A 27,565-nucleotide genomic window follows, 5' to 3' on the forward strand; every position below is an offset into this window, starting at 1 on the left:
AATTTGATTATATGTATGTATCTAGATATGTGTATTTCTTTGTGCAAATATTTATAATAACTATGGTTTTTAAAATAAATAGATATTATTTAGGTCTGCATAACAAATTTATAGATTACTTAGGATTAAATATATATGCATATATCTTATTCTATGCTTAACATGTTTATAGGTCACTGCATTGGTTTTATATACGCTATTTGATTAGATGCTTATGGGTCTCTGTGTTATGTATCGATCACAATATGTAAATAGTATCATAACTATTTTATCTACAAGTGCTTCACTGTTGAAATATTGAAGAAAAGATCAAATAAAAAAAGAATTGTTATAAAAAAATACACAAATAAATTAGCTTCATGTACAGCAACACTTGAAAGTCTGGGTTTATACAATACAACGTTAAATCTCAATACATTATCTTCCTTATACATGTGTACCCTTTCTATGTAGTCAGGTATCTATATATTTATTACTTTACTCCTACTGTCGAAGAAAAAAAAATAACTTTCACTATTTCCAATGCACTACTCTGTCTCACCCTATACCTCTGTCAATTTATCCTCTAGATCCACTCTCTGACTCATACCAAATCTCATTCTACTACTATGATCTCCCTAATTACTCTTTCTGGACTCTTACCTCCTCTATCCCTCCTGGCTCAACTCATTTTAATATTATGATTCCCCAAAGAACCCTTTTTAAATGTATCCCTCTTGTATCCCTCCTTTGACTCATCCCAAGCTTGATTTGATTTATAGACTTGTAAAGCGCACGTATGCCCAAGGGCGTCTTGGCGCTGGAGTAGGCAGTAGTGCCGATATTTTGGCGTCCATGGAAATATTGACGTTTCAGTTGGTGAATAACCATGTTTTCAATAGTCTTCTAAATGCCATGAGTGACGTGCTGTTCTTTATCTGAATCGGTAGACGGTTCCAGGTCTTTGCTGTCCCTAATATGAAGCTTCTGCCCCCCCCAACGAGCCTGCTTGTACCTGGGGATTGACTGTAATTGAGAGTGACCGTACCTTAGATTTCTGGTTGGTGTATATCTTCCGAGGTGTGTTCTTAGATACCGAGGTCTTTACCCTGTAGGGCCTTATATGCTAGGAATTGTGACTTAAATTTAATTCTCTTTTCCACTGGGAGCCAGTGGAGGTCTCTCAGCGGGTGAGAAATTGGTTCATATTTGGGGATGTCCGGAATTAGTCTCGCTGCTGCATTCTGCATTCGCTGAAGCTTCTGTAGGAGTTGAGACTGTAATCCCACATATAGGGCATTGTCGTAGCCCAGTCTCGAAAGGGCCAATGCTGTGATCAGTGTTTTTAATGCATCCCTGGGGATGAAAGGGCGGATTTTCCTGATAATTTTTTTTCTTAGTCACGTGTTGTTCCCCCTCTACCAGAAGTAAAGGCAGACAAGGACAAGGACTGGTAAAGCCAATATGTCTGACATTGACGGGCCACTTTTGGCTTTGTCAATGTTAGTGAATGTTTTTTGTAAGCCTTCTCTGGGTGAGTGCTTTTAGTGCGATAATACACATTGCGCAAATGTAGAATGCCTTGACTCAGAGAGGTAAGCCAGTGCCTCGCGTGGGGCCCCATGCTGTCTACTGTGGTGGGCAGGGCCGGACTGGGAACCAAAACCGGCCCTGACAAAGTGCTCGGCCGCCGCCAGCTATGCTGCAAAAATAGCCGTGTAACAAAAACGGCCCCCAGGGGACAAAACCGGCCCCCACCCCTGCGGCCCACCGGGGGATTGCCCGGTGCCCGCTACAGCCAGTCCGGGCCTGGTGGTGGGTGGATTAGAAGTGTGAATGACATACTGACAGACCAACAGAGTAAGAGAACTCGCTGGAACCCGCTATAACCAAGTATATTATACATATCATTTTCTTAAAATCAAAAGATCTTGGATAACGCCAGACCAATAAAATAGTAGGTGAATTAAAAAAGTCTGTAGGTGATTTTGAAAAACTCCCCGTTTCTCGAGCTGCGAATCAGCCGATTACTGTCAGCCCTTCAGCCAGGCGCCTACTTAAGACTTAACTTGAGCAGCATATAGCCGATTTCTAGCGCTTCGAAACAGCACGTCACTAGCACTACGACTGCAAACATTTGTCGCACGTCAGTGTAAACAGGCCCTGTCCCTCTTCTGCCATCCTGCGGTGGCTCGTTCCCCCAGCCGCCGCCTCGAAGCAAGGCTATCCCTCCTCTCTCAGTCGCACTCGGCCCCCACCCTCTCCACAGAAGTCATTTCCTCCCTTCTTCCCCCATCATCGCCTTCAGCCAGCAGTTTCCTGAAGGCGATGGATGGAGCCAGTGTCTGATCCCCAAAGTAACAGATGCTGGTGAGTAACTCGAACCCGCTCGCCGCCTCCCTCCGGCTGCCCCCAGGCGCCTGCAGCTTACATGCCATCCAATTTGTTACCTACATGCAGAAGGTCAGGCCCCTGCTGGCAGCCGCCTGCCTTCTCTCAGCTTGGGGTAGTGGGCCTGCACTGACTTTGGAAAGAGGGAGGGGCGGGAGGCTTGCCGAATGCCGAGGAGCACACACGTCCAAAAATACGAGGGGAAAAAATACGTTTTTTGTCCGTTGGAAATGGAATTAGTGTTGCGAGAGGCGGGTAGGATGCATGGCTCCTTTTCCTCGTCGCTGTGACCACAGCCAAACTATCTCCTTTCCTTTCTCCCACGCTGCTGCGTAAAGGACCAAGCGAAGGAGGAAAACAAAAAAAACAAAAAAACAAAGCTACCAGAAAACTACAAGAAAGTAACATATGAAAATACTAAAGAAGAAAACGACATGATACTCTAGAAAGAAAAGCCGCTTGCGCTACAAATATCAAAAGTCGCCGTTTTGAAACAAAAATGAGCACAAGCGAGCGTTACGATGCCGTTCTAATTGTAGAAGGCGCTATATATTACGAAGAGGTCGGCTAAAGAAAGTGGGAAATCAAAAATGGAGAGGCGGTGACAGAGAAAGTTAGAGTGGGTGGGGCGGGGAAGGAGGAAAAGAGCGAAAGATACAGTGAGGCACTGGGGATGTGCAGGTCGCGGGATGGGTAAAGGGGAGCAGGCATACGTACAGTGATGGATGGTTAAACAGAGGCAGGCAGGTGTCATATAGAGCAGGCAAATATCAGATACCAAAGACAGGTCAGATGGGTCGATGGACGGATGGGTATGTGACTGATAAAAGGAAGCAAAAACATATGGACGGATGGGTTTTGATGTATGTAACTGGACACAAAATAAAAATGTTGGAAGCCTATGTGACCTCTGTCAAAGAGGAGTTCAAGACTTGATACATGCACTGTTCATATGCCCTAATCCCACAGTCGTTGCTGCTAGAAAGAGGTTCATAAAGCCAATCCAAACAAAGTGCAACTGTACAAATGTACAGAGTTTGATTTCTCTTTTAAAATCACCTCCTAATGAATTTACCTGTTATAACCTGTTCAAATTTTTAAAACTATTTATATATTTATATTAGGATGAATGTTATAAAGTTTCTTAGTCACAGATGTAATTTTGCTGTTTTTAAACTTCTTACTTGTTGTTCTCAGTAGAGAACTAAATCAAATAAAAAATTCTTGATTCTTGAATTCTTGATTCTTGATGTATGAGTAGTCACATGGGTGAATGGATGCATGTATGGATGAATGGACGTGACATCAATTAGGGGTCACTAGCAGCAGCAGCTGCCACCACAGAGCTCCTGCTTGCAACCACAGGCAATCTTCAAACATCCTTGCTTCTTGCCAGACAACAAGATTTTCCTGTGTTACTCATACTGCAAATATTAGGCGAGCATACATTGAGTGGGAAGTAGGCTTAAAATTCACTGTTACAAAACTAAAAAAATAAAAATCTTTGTAACAGCCAAGAATGGGTGTAGTGAATTAACTCATTTTTCTCAAGAGGTGTCACTTCCTGAGATGCTATTTTAGAGTTTAAAAACCTGCAATGTCACTAACACTACACTTGGAGTCTTCGTAGGTTGGTGGGTGAGTGGATGGGTGGGTAATGAGTATTTGGCTTAGTGAGTGGATGAATGGAAAGATTAATGGATGGATGAATAATTAAATGTGCATGCTACTAGACAGGCAGTTGGATCCCTACGTAGAATGGCCAAATGCATATATAGTGCAATTGCAAATGAAGTCGTGGGTTACAGAATAGCTAAAGTCATGAGGGTCTATAGGCCTGTGAATCATGTTTTAAGAGTGTTCTAAAAAATAAGGACTCATTTCCAAAGTGAATGTCTCTGTCTATAAACACATTTATTGTTATAACACTTTCTTTATTACGCTTGCTGCCATAGGAGGCTCGAGTGTATTTTAGTCCTCTTCCCTTATCAACTTCATCTATGTCGGTTCCGGGATTTTCACTAGCGCAGTAGATTTTAGGGGCATATCTACAAGGTGGCGATAAAAAATTATCGCCGCTTTTGCGGCCGTTTTTGGCTGAAAACGGCGATAATTTTATCGCTACATCAGCAAGATCACGCTATCGCGTGAAACCTTGCCTGATCGCCATTTCCCTTAACGCCCATCTTTGCATCTCTAATGAGATGCAAAGTGGGCTTTCCTTCCCAGGATAACGGGAGAAATGTCGCTAAGCAACATTTCTCCTATTATCAAGCCTCACGCAAAGCAGCATAGCGATAAGAAAAGTAGCGATAACCTCTGTTATCGATACTTTCCTTACGCTTGCTTTGAAACTGACTTAGCCATGATACCCTATGTAAGGTGGATATCATGGCTAAGTATGTGAGGCCCTATCAGCAAGCTATCGCCAAAAGTTGTGTGATTATCGCTGGATTTCCAGCGATAATCGCACATTTGGCAGCTTGCGCTCTGAATTTTATCGCTTTGGAGATAAGCGTTGCTAATAGCACGCTATCTCCGCGATAAAATTCAGAGTTGGCTGGCGATAATTATCCTCACGCTAAGAGCGCTGAGCGATAATTATCGTCGGCCCTTGCTGATATGCCCCATTGTCTCTATGCACATTCTAGTCCTGTCCTCTTCACTGTGTCATTTCCGCACGGGATAGAGTTGTTTTTTTACTGTGCAAGCTTGTTGCTACTGAAAAAGTCCCCTCCATGGTTCTAAAGACTGGCTAGCACACGAGGTAGTGGTGGATATTGCGTCGCACAATCACATAAGGTATTAAGTCAGATAATAAGGTGTTTAAATACGGTACATACACTTAGCTATAGATCAGACAATTTGTAGGTGCCAACTCGAGGTAAGATATCCCACTACCAAGGATGTCAGTCAAACGGGTCACAGATGGCCCGTAGCACAAATACACATAGAAACCCCGGCACTCTAGTTTCATATAACAATACACAATTGTGGAAATTAATCTCATAAACTGCGAGCACCAAATGATGTAGAGAGATAACCTCTGATATGGAAAATGTTACGAAACGTACAAGTATATAATGTAAACACAGATTTAATAATTGTTAGACACATAAATCCAACATGTTACATCTCATGTCAGAAGACGTTAATAGACACATTTCATTTCGTGCAATTCTTGAAGATGCAGATCTTGACACGTAGAGCGTCGTATCAGAAAAAGCCAACGCGCGTTTCATCACCACCGTGACTTCCTCAAGGCTCTAATTACGGTGCTCAGATGATAGGGAAGGCTGTGATATGCCTGGTCCCCTATATCCTCCGAAGTCCTAAATAGTTATGGAATCCAGATTTCCGTTCCACACAAGGTATTAAAAAAGTATAGCAAAGCTCTATTAGCGGTGCTCAGATGGTAGAGAGGACTATGATATGCCTAGTCCCCTAGATCCTCCGAAGTCCTAGAAAATTATGGAATCCAGATTTTCGTTCCATGCAAGGTTTAAAAAGTAGCAAGCCCACGGACGGCAGGAGTTTTGGGACATTACGTACCGCGGATTAGAGGATCTTATCATGGCTCCCTAAAATTCTGAACTTATTGGATACTTGACGACAGTGACGACTATGAACGTTCAGAACTATTTATAGATACACATTATAGTTTTTTGGGGATATTTGTATGGATGTCCATCACTTTTGGATTTGAGACTGCAGAAAATCAGCACTTCCCATAAGCAGGATTGCTTTTTGCTACTTTTTAAACCTTGTATGGAACGAAAATCTGGATTCCATAATTTTCTTGGACTTCGGAGGATCTATTAACATCTTCTGACATGAGATGTAACATGTTGGATTTATGTGTCTAACAATTATTAAATCTGTGTTTACATTATATACTTGTACGTTTCGTAACATTTTCCATATCAGAGGTTATCTCTCTACATCATTTGGTGCTCTCAGTTTATGAGATTAATTTCCACAATTGTGTATTGTTATATGAAACTAGAGTGCCGGGGTTTCTATGTGTATTAATGGTTCCAAAGACTGCACCCTTCCCCCGAGCTTACTCGGGTGACTTCTGGATGGGTTTTGTAAGGTAAGGGACCATTTTGACATGGAGTGAAATTCGAAGCTGGGCTCTGTGGTTGAGTGGGGCACTCCATGTGTGCCCTCCTTTACTGAGTATGACTCCACTCAGCTCACCAGGCTGAGGAAGGCTGACAGGGAAAGTGGAATGATGATCTAAGAAGAAGGGCATGCTTTTAGCTATCAACTGCACTGGGTGGCTTACTGGCTTCTCCTGTTTAAACTGGGCTGTCAGTTTCCTGCAACCGGTCCCTTCACTATATTTTATGAATACTGAAAGGTCGTTTAACATGTACAGGTGTGTAAGAGTAAGTAAGAAGTGCATATGCTGTGTTCAAGTCTAGCAACCAAGAATCCATCTTGAATTACCTTGGCTAGAATGGTATACAAGAGGGAAGTTAGAAAAAGCCTGCCAGACAATAATGTAGATTGCAGGGCTTCTCCAAAGTGTTCTTGAGGTCCTTTGTAGAGGACTTGATCTAGGATCTGATCACTCCCGCTCTGTGCCGAGCCGCCCCATCTCTCCCACCCGTACTGCACATATCTCTGCATTTGATTTTTTTAAACAAACATCTTATCTTCAATGCAATATATTTTATACAGCCATATTCATTGCATATTTGCCACAAAATATTACCTATGTTACTGTGATATCCCGGGCCTATATCCCACGTAAGTCAAATGCTATGGAATAATCAGTGATACAATGTCAAATCCGTCAGGCCAGTATATTCAACGATGAAGCCCATAGCCGATGCATCTCCTGTCATATCCTAACACGAAAACATTTTCCATTTCTATGGCTGCTAACATGAACTATAATCTAAAACCGTTTCCCAACTCCCTCCACCCCCATCCCACCAGTCCTACACACATTCAGAGAACCATATGTACCTCATATCTAACAGTTTAGGCTCTTGTGAAAATTATGCATTTTTAAAACAAAACCACATCATGCTGCGTGTCGTTCAGGGAATGTCCATCTCTGTGCATTGTTTATTGTGTGCAGTTAGGGGTATACTGAGTGGTGTCTACTGTTTTGAGGGCCTCCAGCATAACATCCCATTCCAGTGCTATTGGGGTTTTGCATAAGCCTCTGAGCTCCTCTCTGCGCAAGGCAGCGCTCTCTGCACTGCCCCAACGTGGCAGCTCACTATGCCAGGGGAGTACAGTAGGGGGACTCCTTGACTTCCATCTCATAGTAATGGCACGTATCGCTAAAATAAACGCCAAGTCAACAAAGCGGTATTGTACTTTATGTTTGGACACATGTTTGTGTAGACCTAATACACATTCCTCCGCGGTATTTTGGGCCTCGCAGCGCGCGACCGCACTGACTATGTGCCTGACAGTGTCCCAGAACACTCGTATCCTCGGACATGTCCATATCATGTGTAGCAGGTCTGCCTCCTCCAATAGACATCTCGGACAGTAATGCTGCGTCTGTGGGAACATTTTGTCTAATTTATGAGGGTAAGATAAGCCCTGTGGAGAATCATAGTCTGAATAAATTTGAACTTTGCATTCCTTGAGACGTTTTTGGGGTGTTCTACAATACTCGCCCATTCCTTGTCCTCCAAGTCTCTCCCTATTTCCCTAGTCCATGCCACCCACAGTGAATCTAGAGCAACCGCAGTATGAGAGCGCATCCCTGTATAAAGGCACCTAATAAGGGGTCTGCCTCTACCCATATAATAGAGCATTTTGGCCAGGTCATGCATGGGGGGTTCTTGTCTCTGCGGGGCCCAATTTATTTTTAGGATGTATGACGATCCAACGCAAACAAACACAACGCACACCACTACATCGCATTCATTACATCGCACACACCGGTACATCGCATGCATTCACCACGCAAACCACCACATCGCACGATGCCTTCACACGCATGCAAAAGACATTTACAACGCACACAAAGACCACGCATTCCAGCACTCCGCAAAATTCTCCCTAACGGCCCCACCAAAGTCAGTACAATGCCCGACACTCACGGCAAAACAGTACCATACACTAACATAAACCCTAAAGTCTAAAACACTAGCATATACGCCTCCTAACCTAAGCCTAAACCCTAAAACACTAGCATATATGCCCCCTAACCCTAAGCCCTAACCCTAAAGCCTAAAACACTAGCATATATGCCTCCTAACCCTAAGCCCTAACCCTAAAGCCTAAAACACTCCCACATACAACAATTAACCCTCAGCCCTAAAACCTAAACCCCCCCCTTCAGTGCACTACCCATAAACTACCCTAAACCCTAAAACAGCGCCGACCTTACCTGGTTCCAACGTTGTCTCCCCTGCCGCCTGTTTTCCACGCGCCTGCGTTCTAACAGTGCCCGCGATGCAATGGCACCCACGATGGAACGCCGTGCGTAGTAAACGCACGCGGCGTAACATCGCGTGCGTTGTGACGGCATGCGATGTAAACGCATGCGATGCGACGCATGCGTTGCGATGGGTGTTCCCTGTATTTTTATATATTGGAACAGGGCGGCATGTAATAAGTATAATTGCCCCGGAGCTCCCGTTTTGTTAACAAAAGTGTCGTGATCTAACAGCGTCCCTTTCCCAAACAAATCCGCCACCGTACTAATCCCTGCGTCCAGCCACGGTGTTATTCTCCGTGTAGTTAGACGGCCGTCCATTAGTGGAATTCCCAATACCGGGATGTTGCCTGCATAAGCAGGGGGCGCACATGTATATTGTAGCGCTGCTCTCCAACACTGGAGCGCGGTACACAGCAAAGGGGGGAGACACTTCGGGATCTTGCTATTGGGCAACAACAAGGTATGTAGGGTATCGCGTTCTATATCTGCCTCTGTAAACCCTATCCCTTGCAGGTTACACCCAGCAGTCCAAAAGGACAGCCATTGTAGTTGACATGCATAATAGTACGCACGTAGGTCAGGAATACCCAGGCCCCCCCGCACGTGTCCGGTTGCAACTTCTTAAGACAAATACGCCTTCTACCAGAACCCCATATGAGATCAATAAGTAAGGTATTCATCAGCCTAAACGTAGTATGTGGTATCATAAGAGGTAAGTTGGTGAAGTAATAAAAGAGTCACGGTAGGACCACCATTTGTGCTAAAGCCGCCCTACCCATGACGGACAGCGGCAATGTAGTCCAGAAAGCGACACTAGAACACAAGGCTCTAATCACTCTAAGCAGATTACCATCCAGCATGTCCATAGGCATCCGGTATATCCGAATACCTAGGTATTTGAATGTATGTTGTGCAACTTGCAGTCTGGTATCTTCGAATTCAATGTCTGTGAGCCCTGCATGATCTGTGAAGACAAAAGCATGTGACTTCCTGGCATTAATCGCTAGGCCCGAGATTAGTTCAAAGTGATGAAACACCTCGTATAACGGATCCAGGGGCAAGCGGAGATCATGAAGGTACAAAAAAACATCGTCTGCGTATGCAGAAAAAAGATGTGTCATGTTCCCTAATTTTATACAATATCAGTGGGGTCCTTACGCACTTTGTCAATGGTTCTAGGGCCTGTATGAATATAAGGGGCGATAAGGGGCAAACCTGTCTAGTTCCTCTATATCGGGTATTCTGCTGAGATGTTACTACCGGTAAGAGCGTGCGCCGTAGGTGCATCATATAAAAGGCATAACCAGGCAATAAAGCCTGCTGGGATCCCAAATTTCTCCAACGCACGGAACATATACTCCCAATTAATAGAGTCAAATGCTTGCCACAGATCTGGAGATATGCAACCCGCATGAGCATATTGACTCGAGGCTTCCGTCAGGAGATAGTGGAGCTTCCTAGTGTTCAGCGATGTGCTGCGGGCAGGTAGAAAGCCAGTCTGGTCTATATGGATTAGTTTGGTCAGGGAGGGCAACAATCTATTGGCCAGCACCTTACTTAGTATTTTGTACTCCATAGTCAGTAGTGACAACGGGCAATAGCTAGCCATATCTGTGGGATCTCTTCCTACTTTCGGGAGTGATATCACCAACGCTTGTGCTGTAGTAAGTGGTAAAGAACCCTTTTCTAGTGCTGTGTTGTATAATATTTCTAATTGGGGCACCATGGAATCAGAATAAGTAGCCTAACATTCAACTGGCAGGCCGTCCAGTCCAGGGGTTTTGTTACGCGGGAGTCCCCTCATGGCTACCCTAATTTCAGACTGAGTAATAGGCCCTAACAGTCCCTTCTGGGCCTCTGCTGTAAGCTGTGAGTTGTGGGTATGTGAGGGTGGAGAAAAAAGCCTCCATATGGGCCTCCGTGCTGTAACTAGATGTACTGTACAGTGAAGCGTAATATTGTCAGAATGCAACATTAATATCCCCTTGGGTGGTGGCCCTATCGCCTTCCAGGGTAATGACCTCATTTATAATAACCGCAGGGGAGTGTCAAGGATCAGTCTGGCAAGCAATGTCCCGGATTTATCTGCTTCGGTGTGGCACCGCTGTGAGTAAGCTTGATTATCTATGACCCGAAGAGATTCCAGCAATTCCGCATACTTGATTCTAGGCTCCTGAAGTGGGGCCAGCTTTTCGGCGTCAGTTATGGCGTCTTGTTCCAGCCTACCCATAGTGTGCTCCACCTCCACTAGAGACTTGTGAAGTTCTTGTCTGGCGCCCACAGTCGTACTGATTGCCCTGCCCCTGACCATTGTCTTGAAGGCGTCCCATTTGATCAACCTATTCGATGCAGTATTACTATTTTCTGCGAAGTAATGTTCAATAGTGTCCAACATAGCAGCACAGAACACTGAATCCTCCAACAGTTGCCGCCATATGCACCAGGCGGGTACTGGGGTAGGTACCCTGCCCCAGGTAAGGACAATCTCCAGTGGGTTATGGTCTGAGAAAGTCTTCGGCAAGTATGTAGCCTGGGACACTTGCATTGCAATCCAGTTGGTGCAATATATTCTGTCTATTCTCGTGTGAAGTACGTGGACAGCAGAATAGAAAGAGTATTCTCTATGTGTAGGTTGACACATACTCCAGACATCAAAGATTTCCCATCCCTCAGCCCATCTACCCAGCGCCTCTGCTTGCTTAAGCACTCCTGCTCCATGTAGGGGCGGGTGAGATCTGTCCAAGGTAACGTCCATTACTGTATTACAATCACCCCCTATAATCCATGGATGCAGATCCCATCTCGTCAATGCCATATTTAGCATACCCCAGTACTTGTCTTGTTCAAAATTAGGTGCATATACGTTCCCCAGAACCACAGGTTGGCCGTCTAGCATCCCCCGCACAAAAATGTATCGCCCTTGCTTATCTATTCGCTGCTCCAGCGCTATGAATAGCACTCCATGTCTTACCCAGATTTTAGCCCCTCTCGCACAAATGGAGTACGTAGTGGAAAAGATCTGCCCTCTCCATTTCCTATGGAGCTTTACCGCTTCACTGTCCACCATATGAGACTCCTGCATTTACACTATCTGGGCTTTACGGCGCTGCAACTGCGAGTGTGTTCTGTGTCGCTTCTGCACAGAACCCAATCCCCGAACATTCCATGTTAGTATGGTGTATTTACCAAGTGTATGCATTGCGGTGCAACCTGTACTCGCTTAACAGCGAGTGGATTTTCCAGGCCACTGAGCCTAACCAAACCAACATCTGCAATAGGACTGTTTCCCCCCCTAAAAACCCCAATACTCGGTCCGGTCGAAGAACTATACCGGACCATACAACTCAACTGAACATATAACAACATGTTAAGTACATAAAGCGCTTTCGCCATGTGGGGGACATTGCCAGCACTTTGCATGTGGTGTGCTCTCCGTCTCAAAAGTACATATAAGCTCCTATGGAACCCTGGGCCATATGAGCACGCTACTACTCAAATAATCGCACATGTACTTAATTCACAGCTTACAAAATCATAGTACAGTCTCAGGTACAATATAAGTAAGGGCCAAGTTAACCATATAGGTCCTTAATTGTCTGCGGGGTCGCAGAGGGAAACAGGGCCACACTGCCTTCTGAGTCTGTGTCATGCGTATCTTCTTCACCAGAGGAGGTTTTGGCCTCCCGTCTTGCCTTATGCGTGAAGGTGGCCGCTGCGAGGATTTCCTGTGACTTGTTCTGTTGCATCTGCTGCGAGGTGAGGAACTTTCATACGGGATTCCTGCATGAGCGCCTACCACTACGGGTAGCAGGTACACTAGTACCGATCAGACTCTTGGCGGTGGTTTGAGAGACAGACGTTACAGTGTTGGCTAGCTCCATCACCTCAAGCCAGTCGTCTACATCACCAGGGCTCTAAAAAAAGTATGCTTTTTGGTCATGCAAGATTTTTAACCTGGCCGGGAAAAGAAATGCATATTTCTAATTCAAATTTCTCTGTTTCCTTTTAACTGCCAGGAAGGAGGGTCGCTGCTTTTGCACCATGACCGTGTAATCGGGATATAGCAATATTCTGGCGTTCTCGAAGTTTATCTGAGGCAATTCACGAGCCTTTTGTAGGAGAGTGTCCCTGTCTCGAAAGTTCAGCAACTTTACTATGAGAGGACGCGGAGGGGCCCCTGGTTTCGGACGCCTTGTGGGTATTCTGTGCGCTCGTTCTATACAGTATTGTGTGGAGAGCCCCTCAGTTGTGACATGGTCCTTGAACCACTGCTCCATATAGCGCGTTGCATCACTTCCTTCACTCCTCTCCGGCAGGCCAATAACGCAAATGTTGTTCCTCCTGGCCCTTCCTTCCGCATCCTTCACTCGGTCCAGCAGGGTGACAACTTGGTCCTGCAGCTGTTTAATGTGAGTCTCCCTTTGTGCCTGGCGTGGAGTCACCTCCCCCAACTTCGCGGTGTTGTCGTTGAACTTATCTGCTAGCTTCACGTGATCCGCCCGAAGCAATGTGAGGCCGGTCGTCAAAGTCCCAATCTGGAGCTCGATTTCCTTCCTGGAGTCTCTCACGTCCTGCAGGATTAGGTTAAATTTATCCACAGGTTCGGTCACGGCAGTAGGTGGGAAGCAGCCAGGCGTTAGCGTGGCGTCAGTGTGTTCCGCGGTGTCCGGGACGTGGTCAGGGCCTCCGCCCTGGTCCCTGGTCACTGCAGTGCCGCCTACCTCGCCAGCAGAAACACACCGCAGCGCTTACCGCGCTCCGCTCTCTCATGTAGGGGTGTCGGCCGGGGCATCGCGTACACCGTGCGTCCATGCCTCCCTGTTTCGGGCCTGTGATGCCACTCCGCCTCCGATCACGCAATCAGGCTCCGGGGCTGATATCTTCTCCCACGCCTGCGATCCGCGGCTGCAAATCAGCACCAAGTCTCAGCGCCTCCACAGGCAAGGTGTCCACTCATTTGCAGACTCCGTTCTGTAGCGTATAGCGGAATATTGCCAGGAAATTGCGGCCCAGGTCCAGAGCTCATCTAGAAGACAACCGCCATGTTCAGCTGCTAGCCATGCCCCCCAGAGGACAGCGTTGACGGTGGCTGGTAGGGTGCAAAGTAATTATGACCTCTCTCTTCTGGCTGATGCCCATGGAAATGAGGTGAGTAGCCCCCCATCTCAGCTGGTAGGAGTAGCTTAGGCTGCAAGAACTTTGAAACAAGTAGTGAACTCAGATTGTGACCAAGGGAATGGATAATTAGTAGACTACCGACACATGCCACACATAGGACATGGCATCTATCCACCAATGGATGGGAAATGCCTGAGAGCAAAGAGTATTCTTCATTGTCCCAGTCCCATGAGCACAACTTACCTTTCACAAACTGTCTATTTGCTACAGGGAATGCCTACGCCAGATTGGTAGGTTCACCAACACAGTGACCAGTCCCCAGAAATAACTGTGTGCATTCTAACTTCCTTCTAAATTTGTATGCATAGCATTGCGGTGTGTGAGTAGAATACAATTACTTTCCCTTTTTAAGCTGGTTGGACAATAATTTACTGACCAAGGTTATTTGTTGAGTTCTGAGTGTCTCCCACACACCACCTCCCTGAGTAATCCTTGAACTGTTTGACTTCGCTACCCTGAGATCAAGTGATGAAGGGGTATACTTGGTGCTCAGTTTTGGGCGCAATGGTAGGGTAAAGCCGCAGGACACCTCTGACAATAGGCTCTGACTGTAATAATTTTAGTCCAATAAATCTTTAATGCCCTATTGCTCCAGAAAAAGATTTCCCAGTGTCTATACCAGCCTCGGCCTCGATCTATGAAGGCCTCAGAGGTTACTATGGACCACTACCCATGCACATATTCCATCAATGGCTTCTCTCTGGGCTTTTTGTTCATGGGATTAGAGTTGATTGTTTTCTTTGTGCACCTCTGGTCTCTCTCCGTTGTGGATATAAATTGCTTTACCTTTTGTGCTCTTAACTGCTCTGTCAGTTTACAGCTCCTGGATATAGGATGGATTGTGTTCTCAATACTTAGTCTACACTTGGCTTTTCTGGGTTGAATCTTTTCCCATTCCATTCTTCACCTCTTTCTTAAGTTTTAGTTGCAGATGTTAAAATGCACTTTACCCTCCACAATCCTTGATGTTTCTTTAGGGTAGTTACAATAGGCTGCATCTGAGTTTCCCTGCCACTTCTCTCTGAGCAGGGATCACCTCTGCAGGTTGCCAATTGAATTATTCATCAGAATTTGTCTTAGTTGTTCACAGATTTCTCAGTGGCGTGTAATGAGGGATTAACATCTGCACTGTACCACTTCTGACATGCTCAGCCGCCATATATTAGTTGGCAGTCTCTCTTCGGTGGGTTTCACAGACAAGACCTTCCCACATTTTTAACAGGGCAATCCCAGTATGTTGCCCTCTCACCATAGAAATTACCATGCATCAGTGCTCATATGGAGACCCTCAGGGCTCTTCTGTTTTCCATATTCTGCTGGATGTGTATCTTGACCATGAGTGGACCAATATTCAGGTCCTTTGGCTTCCACACCCAGACCTATGTCAATGACACTAGGTTGCTGTTTTTTATATTCCCTGGGTGGTCAGGGGTTACAGGGCCGAGACTGTAACAATTAGATCCTTTTACTACAGATGTCTGGAGAGGTAGTAGGGGGAGGGGGAGCTTACTATTGAGCACAAATCTTAGCACCAAGTACACTAGTTAGCACTTAAACTTCAGGGTAGAAAAGTGTAGCAGTCCAAGGCAAATTCAGAGAGTTGTTGTTGAATTACTCAGAACCCCATGAAAGATCCAATAACACTTAATACACCAGGGTCAAGCTGATGATGTTACTTAGAAAAGACAAAGTACTTCAGTGCACAACACAAAACTGTACATATTCTTCAAAGGTCACATCAGTTGGTACACAATTATTAGTTAGAAATGACTGAGTTGGGATGCAGTCTAGGCCAGTCCACTAGGTATTGATTAAATGGTCGTACAGTGCAATGTAGGTATATGCCTTTCTGGGTAAATTAGTGGGTAATATTCGTGGGTTTCTCCTCTGCGTCCAGTTCATCATTTTCCATAGTTAAGGTTTATTCGGTCCCAGTGAAATGTTTCCACACCCCTATGTGTCTCACCTTTGCACAGTATAATTCTGTCCTTTGTTCTGTAGGGGTGTGCAAAATTGACATCATTTCATTTGGCTTACTAACATAAAAATTTACATGAAGTCCAAATCCATCATTTAGTGCTATATTTTAGTCCAAAATGTGTCTTTACATTATTTTTGAGTTAAGGACACATTGTGAAAAACAGAAGTGGCTCTGGGAACAGGCACTCACATTCTGCTGGTTTGTGTTATTCCTGCACGTCCACTCTAAAAAAGATTCCGACAGAGTTTGTTTATTCCACAAGTCTTATCTCAGACCAGTTTCAGGCTTTTCCTGATTTGTATGTATCCCTCCGAGACCCCTCCAGCACCAGTATTTGATTTACTGTGTCAACAAGATGGTGGGGTGCTTCCTGTAAGGGGAGGTACAAAACAAACGTGCAAAGGAGGGAGATGCTTCCCCACTTAACCACCACACAACATTTTGGAGCTAACCTTTCTAGGGAGCTTTGGAGCAGGAAAGGGAATGGGAATTTCTCTATATTTCAAAAGGACACTCTTTCTCCTCTTGTTAGTATCCTAGAGTCTTGTGCTCTACAAAGGAACCCAGCAATACTCTGCAGAGGCCCGGCAATTCTAATTGCTGTCTGGGACTCCCTCCAACCTCTATCGTAATTACCTTTTTAGTTCAGGAAATCACAATCAGTTCCTGAGTTACCACAGACACATGCAGTACACATACTTCAAGCAAGATCTACTATACATATATTGAAAAATACGCGTCATTCATGTCCCCCATGAATGGCATGAAAGAGATCCATGTGCAGTGGACTGACAGACTAGTTTAAAACAGTAAAGAAACCATTAGGCATCCCTCCCTAGAAGACAACATGTACAATGGCATGCCCCAGTCATTATAGATCTTAAAGATATGGCTTGTGCTACCATTCTTAAAAAAAGAATATTTCATGTTAACACAGAGTTCCTTGACTGTAAAGAAGAACGCACCCTCTAGCTTCATTAATGTATTTGGTCATATGGTAACTTGCGGTATCATATAGTATTTTTTACATATGTGGGTAAAAGAGAGTAAACCTAGCTGCAACAAAATACTGTTCATAGTATGGTATCCCAGTGGATCATGCAAAAGAATGTTCAAATGGTAGGAAGAGAGAGGGTACATGCTTCTCAGGCAATAGTGTACAGTGGAGAATGGAAGGATGCTGGTATGAGACTTGAAGGCCAAGGTTGAGCTGTGAGGAGAGTTTCACAGCTGAGGCTGTAATTGGGTTGATGCTTGTTTCCGGTCCAGGGAGGACCTGGCTTGGCAGTTCGGGCTGGACTGTTCCCATGAGGCACAGGGTCAAGACTGATTTGCATATGCCGAGATCTAAACTGAGGTGGCATGGTGAGCAAAAGAATGATGGATTTAACCGAGATCTCTTGACTGGGGTTGAATGTTTTGATTTGTTCTGCATTCCGTCCATCAATTGTGTGTCTTTTGCGTAATTGGGTTGAGAAGCAACTTTAATTGGTAACCGGCGAAGAGGTGCGGGTTGAAGACATTCCTTGCGGAGCTGGAGTCAGGGTAGAGCCTTGTGGGTTTGGATTAGGATGGCTTTCCAAATGTGTGTTTGTGTGTGTGTCCATTTCGGGAACCAAAATCATCTACAAGAATGGAACAGAATAGGAACTGCCCTTCTCCTTTAAAAAAAAGCTTTGATGATTTCTTGAATGTAGAAAGCTGTACGGGCTTGAGTTGTGATGAAAGGAGTTAACTAGCACCACTGCCTAAACATGGCTCCAAACTGATGCTCTGTCCTTATCCACCATCCTACCCCCTGCTTGAATGTCTAGGACATGTATCACAATTCACTATTCGATCCATATCAGCCAGGAGCGTAAGTTGCTTATCCATACTTAGTGAATTTCAAAAAGCATGAAAAACATAAGGCACAAACCTCAGAATTTGTGGAAATACACTAGACTAAATGTAATCGTGTGGATTAACAATAAATTCATACATTCAAAAAATCTGCTTGTTTATAGTGAGATAACCAGGCAAAGGGCGAGGCTGAAAAGAGCTGCTGTCTACATCCTCAGAGTGAAAAAAAGGTTAATGAGAGGAGCCAGTTGCTGCTTTTTCTGATGCCAGTTTGTATGGATCTTGGCAAACCGGTAGTACGAGTGGCTTTATTTTCCAAATTCCACTGCTTTCTATATATTCCTTGATTGTGACAGCACTGGAAGGGCTCCGAAGCAATGATACCACTCCAAGATGCTAGCGAGCAAGACACTGGAAGAATCCGGCAGTATTATTTATTCAAATAGTTACAACAGTGGCTTAGATATTCTCTGATGGTCGCCTGCTCTCCCACTCAACTAGGCCACCAGCCAAGTTACATTTCTGACATCTGTAAATCATTAAAGCCCTCTCTGAGATCAGCTTTGAACCACCCTGGCCCAGTTCAGCGGTGTGTGGGCACATGTCCAGGCTATCGAAGGTCAAATGCAGTCATCGACAGGCTTCTGTTTCATCAATACCCGCACAGCAAACACCAAAACAGCCGCCACACTCTTTCCATTTTGTCAAGGTTACGAGTTGGGCAGTTTTTGCTCAAAAGCGAAACAGAAAAATTGTTGCCAAATATACTTTCCACTTGATCGAGGAATCACTCTGGTTTTCTAAATAGTTTCCTTCAAAAATGTGCAACAGGCAAATGAATTTGTGAGAAAATGGAGTCAATCTATGGCGAAAAAGAATACACTAGCAGTAGGGAACGAATTAATTTACAACGAAAGTGAATCAATTCGCCAATTATAATCCATTGATCTAAATTTGACGTTGATTCGAAATGCAGTGAAATGACAGATTTGCAGAGTTTTGCTTTAAAATTGGAGAATTCAAAAATGTTCACTGCTCAAGTGAGACTTGAAACTAACAAATCACATGAACCATGTTTGATGAATTGAAAATTGTTTCTATTAAATAGTGCTGCATGTAATCAAATAGATGACAAATCATGACATCTTTCAACAGTGCCCCCGAAAAACAATACACTGACTGCATCCACATTCAACTCTGCGCTTACTCATCTCCGATTCGGATAAGGCATTCATTTAATTCATTCATTCATCATATATCCACCTCTCACTCTAGCAAATCATCGTGTGCTGCATATTATGAAAAATAAATTGGACTGTTGCAATATCTGCAGATTCTCTGGATATTTATTAAACATAAATAAGACGTATTGCCTTGAAATCATGTAAGATGTGTAATAACTTAACAAAACATACTACTCCATGATTAATGTATTGTAAAAAAAAAAAATGAAAACAGATTAATTTTGCATCAAGAGCAGTCCAATCATTCACATTTGATTGGTAACCGATATTTATTTATGTATTTCTCCTGAAAATGAGCATTTGATCTTTTCCTTATGAAACAAGCAGCATAAATGATTGTAGATGGGTGTGTTGTTCTGTGTGTTTTTACACTGGAGCAAAGGTTCTGCAATATGGGCCCAGCCCTGTTATCAATGCTGATGGAAAGATGCTGCTTGGCCCCGTGTGACCTGAATTGTAGAAGAAATGGCTACTTTAATGAATTGATAGAGAAATCAGCTCATGTGTGTGAGACACAATGGGATTGCTGATTTTGAGGTAGAAAGCACTTTATTAATCAAAGTTGTTTTGTTAAATGCTTCGAATGTAGCACCCTTTATTTTACCTCCAAATATGGTCCTATTGATTGAAGGCATGACTTTTCCATGACTAGACTTTTTTATTTATTTATGGAAATGTTAAATGATCCACCAACAAAGCTCTGCGAATCCAGTGATTCATTAAATCTGTCAACCACGGGATGATTTTTAAATCGTGCCTACCAGACAGCTTACACTTGGCTATAGGCAAAAGCTTCTTGTAGACAATCCCCAAAAACTACAGCAGACTTGGGATTCGCCAATCGGTTTGCTTTGTTGTCACTCGATGGCTTGCTTTCTCTTCTTGTGTTTTTCCTTCCCATGTACCATACCCTCTTTACCATCCCTTTGATTGGATGTCTTATATTCTTCTACTGCTCACATTCAATGAACTTTTTCTTTCCGCACTCCATGAAATAGTATATATTGTTTAGATCTCTTCCTCGTGTGTTCTACTTCCTCCTCCCCAAACACCTACACCTGGCACACAATCTCAGTGTTGCTCCCTCAACCTCCACCCCGCCAGCCTTCCCCAATCTTACTGGCTTACCTTTTTTTGCATTTTATGTTCCTTCCCCAGGCCAACTTCAAGCACCTCCACTGCTCCCTCACCCCTCCATCTACTCCCTGTTGCTTCCTCACCATGCTCCCACATCTGCTTCTACTTTGCCCTTCAACTCCCTGTGGTCCTTTCATTTTGGTTTAATTCAAATTTTTCTGGATGGTCTGTCAACTGCCATTTACTAGCGAGCCTCTACGTCTTACAAAAAACACTGCATGTCAAATTTTATTTTTGCCATTTACAGAGTCAATGGAGTACTGCATCTTGGTTTGGTAAATAAAAAAGTGGCACTGGTTTCATTTCATAGGTGTGCACATACGTGGTGATCTGTTTTTGTTGTTGTTTAAATTCGAAATGTGTTGTGTTGCACAGCATCTGCAAAAGGAACAATTGATGGACGGAATGCTGGACAATGCAAACATTCACCCCCAGTCACAAGGATCTGGGGTAAATCCATCATTCTTTTGCTCACCATACCACCCCAGTTTGGACCCAGCCATCTGCAAATCAGTCTTGACCCTGTTCCTTGTGGTAACAGTCCAGCCCGAACTGCCAAGCCAGGTCCTCTCTGGACAGGAAACAAGCATCCTGGGAGCGGTTTCAGGGCATCTCCCTTCATCAGCCAGGCTAGCTTGAATCCAGTGGTATAGTGAGCACAGGACCCACGTCTGGGCATACCCTTCCCACTTAGGGTGACATATGCAAAAGGAACAATTGATGGGCGGAATGCTGGACAATGCAAACATTCACCCCCAGTCACAAGGCTCTGGGTTAAATCCATCATAGTTTTGCTCACCACACCACCCCAGTTTGGACCCAGTCATATGCAAATCAGTCTTGACCCTGTTCCTTGTGGAAACAGTCCAGTTCGAACTGCCGAGCCAGGTCCTCACTGGACAGGCAACCAAGCATCCTGGGACCGGTTTCAGGTCATCACCCTTCATCAGCCAGGCTAGCTTGAATCCAGTGGTGTAGTGAGTACAGGGCATACCCTTCCCACTTAGGGCGACATATGCAAAAGGAACAATTGATGGATGGCATCAGCAAAAATAATTTGGCAAAAACAATAAGTCAAGAAGGTGAGACCTATTGGCTTTAACACATGCTTGTTTCAGATTTAAATTTGTGAAACCTGGATTACGGTGTTTTTGTCACAAATTGATTTTGTCCTGCGACAAATAATTTAGATTTTGTTTCAGACTGGTTTGTTTTTCACACATTGCTGAAAGTAAAATGCTCTGGGAGACGAATGAACAACAAATGTCCCTATCGGCCTTTTCACAAATTTGGCGAAAAATGTGACCAACTCTAGATCAGAGGCCCTTTACCAGAGGATCTAAGTGTACGGTGGTGAGATGTGTGCATGGCTCCGTGAAGTAATACAAAATGATGTCTTCCTTGCACAATGTGTTGAACGCCCCTAAGCCTGAATTGGGGAGTTTCTGGAGGATGGGGTTCCTCCAGCACCATAGCTTCCTGGGTATTGTATTGTAGTTGCATTTATATAGCGCTTACTACCCTTGACGAGGTGTTGAAGCGCTTTTCCAGCCAGTAGCACGCTACTCCAGAACCCATAAAGGATTAGTGGTGGAGTTAGTATATCGAAATATCATATATGAAATTAATTTAACGTTAGTCTGTTATTTGATTGAGTGGATAGTGGAGGGGTAGAAGAGGGAAAAGGTTTGCATTTATATAGCGCTTGCTACCCCTGTGAGGTGTTGAAGCGCACGCTACTCCAGAAAGTGGTGGTGAACAGCAGAGTGCACCCAGACTTACCAAGTCCTTACACAGCCTCAGCAGCGAGGCTGCAAACGGCACTCGGAGACACGTAACACGCACTTCTTGTCAGAACGAAAGCAGCATAGAGACAGGGGAAGGGAGATGTTATTTTCCTTCTGTCCTAAGGGCCAGCCAAAGTCGGATGCTATCGCCCGTCACCCGCCATCCAGCGCCCGCTTTTAAAGAGGTTTTGGCACCGAGGCAGCGGAAGATCACAGGAAAGCTGTGGAGATCGGAAAAGAGGGGGAAAAAGTCAAGTTAAGGGAATGGAAACATCAACAAGAAGCGAGGCTGATGGACAGGCGGACTTGTCGGGGTTGAAATCAATTAAGCTGCATCAAATCAGAGCGTTCTGCGCTTTCCAAAGTGACAAATCGGGATTGGAAACTGAGAACGAGAAGGAGAGAATGATGCCTTTGACCTCTGGGAGACCGGCTGTTCTGAAGGGAGATGTGCCTGTGATGGATTAGAGCGAGCACCTTTAAGGATGGGGTCAAAAGGTTATTCAGTAGGGCCCATAGGAGCCTGGAATTTAACCGTGCCGCCCAAATTAATCAAGGTGCTAAGGCCAGGCATATTACGTGCCTGGCCTTACCAAATCCATAGCCACCTTTCGGTGGTGTGGGTGACACACTCACATGCGTTTCTGTGGAGTGGGTGACACAATCGCACGCCTTTCTGTGGAGTGGGTGACACACTCGCACGCCTTTCTTTGGAGTGGGTGACACACTCGCACGCCTTTCTGTGATGTGGGTGACACACTCGCACGCCTTTCTGTGGAGTGGGTGACACACTCGCACGCCTTTCTATGGTGTGGGTGACACACTCCCACGCCTGTCTGTTGTGTGGGTGACACACTTGCACGCCTTTCTGTGGAGTGGGTGACACACTTGCATGCCTTTCTGTGGTGTGGGTGACACACTCGCACGCCTTTCTGTGGTGTGGGTGACACACTCACACATCTTTATGTGGTGTGGGTGACACACTCACATGCCTTTCTGTGGAGTGGGTGACACACTCACATGCCTTTCCCCAGTATCAGTGACATGCCCACACCACGTTTACAAGTGTCAGTGAGACACTTCCATGCGTTTCAGCGATGTCTGTGTCACACACACGCATCTCTCTGTGATGTCAGTGACACACTCACATGCCTTTTTGTGGAGTCAGTAGCCACACCTGAATTCCTTGAGTGCCTTTCTTTGATATCAGTGACTCACTTGCATGCCCGTCCATGATGTCAGTGACACAATCATACATTCCCTGATGTCAGAGACACACCTACACGCCTTTCAGTGTTGTCAGGGACACAGTTACACACCTCTCCATCATGTCAGTTATACTTTCACTTGCTTTTATCCTATGCCAGTAGCCCACTTCTGAAATCTTTGGGTGCTTTGCCATGGTGCCAGTGGCGCACTCACATGCCTTTCCTTGGTGCCAGTGGAACACTCTTGTGCATTTCCATAGTGTCAGTGACACATTCACACATTCCCTGATGACTGGGATACACTTTTATGCCCTTGCACGATGTCTTTGATGTAGTTGACGAACCTGTACGCCTTTATGTAGTGGGAGTAGCCCACACCTGAAATGCTTGGTGTCATTTTTGAGTGTCGATGACTCAATCAGTGACACACGCACATGGCTTTCTATGGCGCTGGTGACACATTGACACACTTCATGATGTCAGTGAAACACTTACGTGCCTGTCAATCATGCTAGTGACACACATGCACACCTCTGCTTGAACTCGATACACTCACATGCATTCATGTGGTGTCAGAAGGCCACCCCTGAAGTCCATGATGCCATTCTTTGGAATCAGTGGCTCACTCACATGCCTTTCCATACTATCAGATTCAGTATGCAACTTTCTATAATGTCGGTGAAACACTCACACCACATCTCTGTGATGTCGGTGAGACACGAACATGCCTTTAAGTGGTGTCATTATCACACTTATGCACCTCTCTGAGATGTCAGTGACATACTAGCATGCCTGTACGTGGTGTAAGTAGCCACACCTGAAATCATGTGGTGCCTTTCTTTACTTTCAGTGACACTCCCATGTGTTTCCGTGGTGCCATTTACACATTCACCCACTCACTGATGCCAGTGAGACAGTTACATGCCTTTTAAGGGTGTCAAGCACGGTTTTGTCCATTTTGTCACGGTGTGGTGCACACATTTTTCACTCCTCTGGTTCCCTTGCAGCAATCTCTTAGTATCAGGCACCTATCAAGGTGCCTTCCCCCATTGCTATGGGAATTTTTTTCACAGCTTAAAAATCACAAATTGGAAATTGATTCGGCAAAACTTTTACACCAGCTAATCACATTTATCAAAAAATTAAACGGAGTCGTGAATCACTGAACCATAACTTTAAATAGCACAGACACACAAAAGTATGAACAGTTTCAAACCTATCCTGCACTTTTGTTAAATGCTTATATCTCAACAATTACTAAACCGAAGTTCTACTTTCATGCCACGTTTGGTGTAAATCATTTCAGTGGAGTTTGCTGTACTGTTGAAAGCATGAGCAAAATGTCTTATGAAAGTTAAAATGGAAAAAAACACATCTCTTTCAGCCCCCTCCCACTTTTTCCCCCTCCACAGCTCTTCACAAATTTCACAAATATTGGCACTCTGGGATGTAGATTGGGTCAATAGTTATAGGCAAAACAAAAATGCCTTTTCAATGGAAAGTGTGGACAAACCATGACTACTCAGTGGTGGCGACTTCTATATTTAAATGTGTGCGTATATATATATATATATATATATGAATTCCCGACATAAGTAAATCTACTCCCTTACAAGGTCGTGAAGCTCTGTGTCCCTTTCTCAGGAATCAGTCTCTCAGCTGTACAAAGGGAGCACTTTCTATAGCACACGTTAGAGTCTGTGAATGGGGTGAGATTTGTGATGTATGCTATGATAGGAATGCACCTCATTCCTCAGGCATGGAATGTCAGTTTAATTCTCTGCATCTCATGGAGCTTATACCAGTTCCTCTCGCCGGTCAGTGGCTTAGTTCACAGGTCTGTGGTTTCAAATGACTCACATCTTGTTTTTTTCATGGACTATTTCAGTATGTCTATAGTGAACTATTCAGCAAGGGAAATAGATTTTTAGGGTTGTCACTGATGTGCCATATCAATATCCGCACCAGATTTCGATGTGGACAAACATTTCTGTACTGCGTAGTGTGCATGTCATTGTTTTTCCCATGCTGAGATCTGGTAGTGATGTGTAAGAGACCCCAAACCAAACAGGGGGTAACTGTTCCAAATGTGGGCACAATAGTCATCCACATGAAAGAAAGAGAAGAGAGGAGGGAACAGGAAAATACCTCAATTTAAACCCCACAGACTAGACGCAAGCGCAAGTCTTGTCTCTTGATGCCCTCACACATCCTGAGGGATGTCATGCTTCATCATCTGGCGTTGCTCCTCATCGGGCCGGCGCTGCAATGCCCTAAGGGTCCCCCAAAGGGTCCCTTTAGAGGAGATCTTTTATTGGTAATGCCATATGATGAGTGAGGGTGTGAGATAAAGGGTTTGGAAAGATAAGTGAGTGAGTGAGTGAATGTTAAAACTAGCTAAGGGATACCAAAAAAGAGCTGATGAGGGCTGGGCCCGGATTTACTAAAATATAACACACTGCAGTGAAGCAACTTAAGTTGCTGCACTGCATTGCATGAATGGGGAAGTTTAGAACAGCGATATATCTATTAGGGTTTGTGGCGCTGTTCTGCTCTCTCCTTGCACTAGCACACTTTTGTCTGCCATGTTCTAATGCAGACACCCTTGCACCATAGTGCAAGGGTATCTGTATTGTCACAAGCATAGTTTTTGTTCAGGAAAGGGTCCCTTCTAGTGTAAAAAATATGCGTTAAGGCATTTCTCACTTTGAATGTGTGCTGTAGAATTCTGCACACATTCAAGAAGGAAAAAACAAGGAGCTATTAACAGATTTCTTCTCATTACAACTGCATCAAAGAGGCACCATATTTTGGTGCAAATCCCTGTCTACAATTTTTGAAGGAAGATTTGCATCAAAACTCATGGGAAGTTCCATGGGAAAGCCCATGCCTCACCCACAGAATACCACCTTCTCACAAAGTAACGCAAGGCAGCGCATTTGCAGCTCTGCGTTACTTTTGCTTGCAATCCAAGGTAAATCACGATTTGTGTTGTATTGTAAATCCCAACACTACACTTTGCATCAGGTTTGCATTAAAAAAGTAATGCAAACCCAATGCAAATTGTTTGTAAATATGGGCCAGGATTTCCGGAATCGTAGGCAGGCCACCTAGACCAAAAAAGAGTGCCAGCAACTTGCTTTAAAGACTTGGGGGCAGATTTACAAGCCCCTTGCGCCACTTTTGCGTCACTTTTCCCATGTTAAAAATGACGCAAAAGTGGCGCAAGGGCCTTGTAAATAAGCCCCTTGATTTCTATGAAATATGGCAGCCACCCGCAAACTTACAGTATCTTCAGTCAAGTCATTGTGACTGCGGCTCCTATGACAGCAAAGAGATGCCCTTGAGGCAGGAGTTTCGAACCCTAATTGACACTCTAAATGTCCAACAATTTCTAGGTGGTCTTGAGTTAGAGGAAAACTTCGATCATACCAACAAACTGTAGTGTTTGTGGATGCTCCCAATCTCATCAGGGAAGTCCTTCCATTTAATGCCCCCCCCCCCCCCCCCCCCACATTGATTTACTCATGTGTAGCTTTGCTTGATTGTCTGGTTATATTGCACAGGAATAAACGTATTTACCATCTTTTGTTCATACCTTGCAGTCATAAATCAAGTCCTTTGCGTATGTAATTTGGGTTTACAAAAGTAAATGGATTCTGTAACTCGGGCTCTAGGTGTCTGTTGTTTTTTCAGGACCCGGAGCTAGGGCAACTGCAACTGAAGAGAAAAGTGGGAAATAATTCAATCAAATTCACAAAAGTTTTTTTTATGAAGCTGGTTTATCTTCTAGGAGGGGAAATGTTAGTTACTTCCTAGCCACCATTCACACACTCAGCGAATAATAAACGTCAATGACTGGCCACAGCAATGTGTTCACGAGACATATTTGGCGGAATACTTGCAGCTCCAAAGTGGACCTTCCTCAAATTCCTGGGGCTTGAGGTGACCCGCTCTCTTTTTCCCAGGCCCCAGCTGCTGTCTCGCTCTCTTGCTTCCACTCTCTGCAGGGGTGTTTCCGCTGATCTCCCCAGGGGGTCCTAAATCGTTCATGTTCTATTTCCTTCAACTAAAAGCAGATTGGAATTTTCTTTTGAAACATTCCTTGGCGGCGCTGCCCTGAGAGAGATGCATATTCAAGCCCTGGCTCCATTTCCCGCCAAAGCCCCTCACTTCTAATCTGATCTTGCTAGGTGTAGTGAGCAGCGCGCATTGAATGGTCTCTTAATAGCAGAGGTGTTCACATGTAGAGAATTCATGCTTCCTCGTTTTTATCCAAGGGTGTAAGTTACACAGCTCACCACTGCAGGTGCATCAACTCACTCATCTACCTACCTGCTTGCTCCATAGTTGATATAATTGTGCCCGGCAAAACATGATTACTAGAGGTTTAAAAACAT

The sequence above is a fragment of the Triturus cristatus genome, chromosome 11, assembly GCF_964204655.1.
Source record: "Triturus cristatus chromosome 11, aTriCri1.1, whole genome shotgun sequence".
NCBI classification, from domain to species: Eukaryota; Metazoa; Chordata; class Amphibia; order Caudata; family Salamandridae; genus Triturus; species Triturus cristatus.